Raw genomic sequence first — 4,388 nt, 5'->3', positions numbered from 1 at the left:
TGTTCAATCCTATTCCCACCACCGTCTACAAGCAAAAGTTTTGGCTTGGGTTTATGTTTCTTGTCTCGTTTGTACTTTGCTTTATTGTGCTTCTCTAATACTGATTTGTTTTTTTACAAACTGATGATTTGTGTCAACCCTGCATTGTCAGAGAGCAGGATTTTTTAAGCAATAAAATATGTATATAATGCTAAGACATATTCAATAGACGAGTGTACGCATAACTTTTACATGCACTGGGAAACCAAAAGATTTGTGTGACACGTTTTAGTGAATATTTGCTTTATTTTGAGTCAGAAACCAAACCCATGGTATCTCCGAGTTATATGTCTATATACACTAGTATATATTCATATACCCCCTCCTTTGGACAAAAGGCGATGGCACCCCACTCCAATACTCTTGCCTGGAAAATCCCGTGGACGGAGGAGCCTGGTAGGCTGCAGTCCAGGGGGTCGCTAAGAGTCGGACACAACTGAGCGACTTCACTTCACTTAAGCACACTCTATGCATTAAAGAAACACCTTTTTTTTTTTTTTTTAAAGGTCTACTTACTTTTATACATAGGCTTTTTGGAGGTTTCATATCCTGTGTGATGTCCAAACCTTGGTCTCCTGCCAATGACCTCATGTAGGTAGCAAGGGACTTTTTGTAACCATTGAACCAGTCCATCTGGAAACATAAAGATGGCCATTTGACAAAGCTGTAAGAAAATAAACTTGCAGAAACTGCATACTAAGCCTTTCAAAAACACACATGCTCACATGCATCTTTACTATGACCATTCATTCCAACTACAAATATTATTGATTGCCTATTATGAACCAAGCACTGGTACCTAGAACAGTAGGTACTGGTCATTCTGCATATTGGTACCTAATAATGCAGAATGATATATCACTTTCAAGGACTGGACGATTCAGTATTATAATAATGTTAACTGATCTATAGATCCAAGTCATTCTCAATCAAAACTCCAATTGTTTACAAATATTGAACTTGACAAATAAGGCTAAAATTTACATGGAATTCAAAAAGCCAAAGATAGTCAAGACACTTGAGAAAGAAGAATAAAATGGGAAAACTTACTTAAGAAGTATTACAAAATTACAATCATTTAAGCAATATGAAAGAGGTACAAGGACAGACAGACTAAGACAAAAGAAAGCCCCCCACCACCACCAAACACAGACATGCAACTTGGCTCGTACATTATTCACAAAAATCTATTCCACTACCGTAGATATCTTGTGAAAAATAAAACAAGATAACTCCGAAAAGACTGTACAGAAAAACATCTTCATAATCTTCTCTAGTAAAGTGTGTGCATGCATATATACACACATACACCCCTCCCTCAGGTTTAATACTTTGCCAGAACGACTCACAGGACCCAGGAAAGCACTGTCCTGATGTCCACTGTTGTACTGCAGTGAAAGGACTACAAATTAGAACCAGCCAAAGGAAGAGACACCCAGGGTGAGGTCTGGGAGGGTCCCAGATGTGAAGCTTTGATTCCTCTCCCTGAGGAATCAGGACACACCACCCTCCCGGCGCACTGCTGTGCAACAATGCACATGATGTCATGTCAACCAGGGAAGCTCACACAACCCTCGAGTGTCACGAAACAGGCTGCATCGATGGATCAAACTATGACGGACTGAATCACAGGTGACGGAGCCCTACTTCCAGCTCCCCTCTCCTCTCTGCAATTATATCAAGAGGCTAAAAGCCTCAAACCTGAGGGGAGAGTGGGAACCTCTAAATTTGCAGCCAGTTGGTCAGAAGGGAGAGTGGCCCTGGAAACCCCAAAACCATAGCTGGTATCTGAAGTCAGGGCAGTCTTAACCTATGAAGTTTGGTCTAACTAGGTCGTTAGTGTCTGAAGTCACTGCAGCAGTTGCTATGACCTTCACTTTGCAAATGAGGCAATTTAGACACAGGGAGAGATGGGAGTCACCTGCCTAGGATCTCACAGAAGCAGAGGCAACATTTCTACACAAGTTTGCTTGCCTTAAATCCTGTGTCCTTAAATCCTGTGCCTCAGTGACTGGACAAATCAAGAATTCATCACACATATTCACAAAGATAAGCAAAGTACGGGTGTGCCTGCTGAGTGTCTTCAGTCATGTCCAACTCTGCGACCCTATGGACTGTAGCCTACCAGGGTCCTTGTCCATGGGATTCTCCAGGCAAGAATACTGGAGTGGGTTGCCAAGCCCTCCTTCAGGGGATCTTCCCAACCCAGGGATCGAACTCTCATCACTTACGTCTCCTGCATTGGCAGGCAAGTTCTTTACCACAAGTGCCACCTGGGAAGCCCCAAGCAAAGTACGTACACACACATATTTTATGTAAAATCTCCAAATAATCATGCCAGTTTTGAACCCTACAGATGGATCTCTAGCAACTAACATAACGGGACCCTTTCTTTTGTTAATAGTAGTTTTCCATACAGCATTTAGAATTACTCCTACCATTCTCAAACAGACCAAAAACTACTGAAAAGCCAATGTTAAAACAAGAAGACAAATACTATAAATACTATTACAGAAGCTGAGCCAGAAGCTCAGCCAGTTTCTCAATTTACAAATTTGAACAAGTGCTAACTTACTTCTTCAGCAGACACGTGCAATCATAAAGCACTTGGCAAGACACTGCCATAATCCCACCTGAGGGCGCTAACTTGAAGCAGCCGGTCATACCTAGAACATTAACACAGCATTGGAGCAGAAGTTGTCTTGATCAGGAGAGGCTTTAGACTGAACCACCGGAAGGTAACACGTGGACTTTGATTTGGTTCCGGAGGCAAACAAACCACTGTAAGAGGACACCTTTGGGACAATAGGGAAAAGAGGAATAGACTGGATGGATGCTGTGAAGGGATGGTCACTGCTCTAGGCATGAGAATTTTACAGTGGTCATAGGTCAATTCTACAGTGAGAAAAGGCCCCAAAGGTCCTTATTTCTTAAAGATGCATACAAAACTATTCAGTGGTAAAATGCCTAATGTTTAGCCTAGACACATAAAACAAGATGAAGCAATTATGGCAAAATGTTAAGAACTGTTTGACCTATATGATGGCTCCATGGGGGTGGGGGTTGTAATATTATTCCCTAGTTTTAAGAATACTGCAATTTTCCATGATAAAAAATGTTTAAATGGAAACAAAGAGAAAATTCAGAACACTCATAAAAGAGAGACATCTCCAAGAATTTCTGACACCCGCTGGGATGGGAACCCTCCACTGCTCCCTGCCACCCCAACAAACACAGAGAAGCTCACAGGTAGGCTCCAGTGCAGCGCTGATTTCTTAGCAAAAACCAGTGTCAAAACTTGATGGCTGGGTATCAAATCACCCCGTCCACTTGACTTTGCATTATTCCTGATAAGACATTTAAGGAAAAGAATGTGTATTGAGTACAAGTCAAATTTTCAAAGCCAGCTAACAACTGACTCCATACTTGTTGTTAGCCATTTGGGTTAGTAGTTAACCTACCTAAATAGTACTTAGCTCTGCCTCCACATCACAGCTTTTGCTAATAGGATAAAATAGAAAAGAGTCAGGGAATTCCCTGGTGGTCCAATGTTTAAGACACTGCACTTTCACTGCTGAGGGCACAGGTTCAATCCCTGGTCAGGGAACTCAGATCCTGCAAGCTGTGTGGACAAACTTAAAAAAAAAAAAGAATTTAAATACCTAACTAATTTGCCTAGGATCACACTCCCATTCGTGTGTTTAGCCATGTGGCACATTGGGTTTTGCACACTGATTAATTTCCATTGTCTCCAAAAGACAAATTTTTGCCTCACTTTTTGGAATCCCTTTTTCATGATGAGATAAGAGATCGAATATCACGGTGCATTACTTTACTAGCGTGTGAGATGAGTGCAATTGTGCAGTAGTTTGAGCATTCTTTGGCATTGCCTTTCTTTGGGATTGGAATGAAAACTGACCTTTTCCAGTCCTGTGGCCACTGCTGAGTTTTCCAAATTTGCTGGCATAATTGAGTGCAGCACTTTCACAGCATCATCTTTCAGGATTTGACATAGCTCAACTGGAATTCCATCACCTCCACTAGCTTTGTTCGTAGTGATGCTTTCTAAGGCCCACTTGACTTCACATTCTAGGATGTCTGGCTCTAGGTCAGTGATTACATCATCGTGATTATCTGGGTCGTGAAGATCTTTTTTGTACAGTTCTTCTGTGTATTCTTGCCATCTCTTCTTAATATCTTCTGCTTCTGTTAGGTGCATACCATTTCTGTCCTTTATCGAGCCCATCTTTGCATGAAATGTTCCTTTGGTATCTCTGATTTTCTTGAAGAGATCTCTAGTCTTTCCCATTCTGTTGTTTGCCTCTATTTCTTTGCATTGATCGCTGAGG

General features: G+C 41.5%; 1 long non-coding RNA gene across 2 annotated transcripts in view; it reads right to left on the bottom strand.

Annotated features, from left to right (window-relative positions):
* LOC104998734 overlaps positions 1-4,388 on the bottom strand; it is a 15,218-nt gene that overhangs the window by 3,987 nt on the left and 6,843 nt on the right. The window contains exons 1-2 of one of the 2 annotated variants that reach the window (XR_826499.1): positions 2,615-2,982; positions 556-672 (exon numbers count right to left, since the gene is read on the bottom strand). This is a non-coding gene — a long non-coding RNA (uncharacterized LOC104998734). Of the gene's footprint in view, positions 1-555; positions 673-2,614; positions 2,983-4,388 lie in introns of those variants that run through there. The other variant, XR_826498.1, reaches the window with a different exon arrangement.

Source organism: Bison bison, unplaced genomic scaffold (assembly GCF_000754665.1).
Source record: "Bison bison bison isolate TAMUID 2011002044 unplaced genomic scaffold, Bison_UMD1.0 scf7180017864335, whole genome shotgun sequence".
Classification (NCBI taxonomy): Eukaryota; Metazoa; Chordata; class Mammalia; order Artiodactyla; family Bovidae; genus Bison; species Bison bison.
Note: the sequence above shows the minus strand (reverse complement) of the source record. Positions and strands in the feature narration are given on the sequence as shown.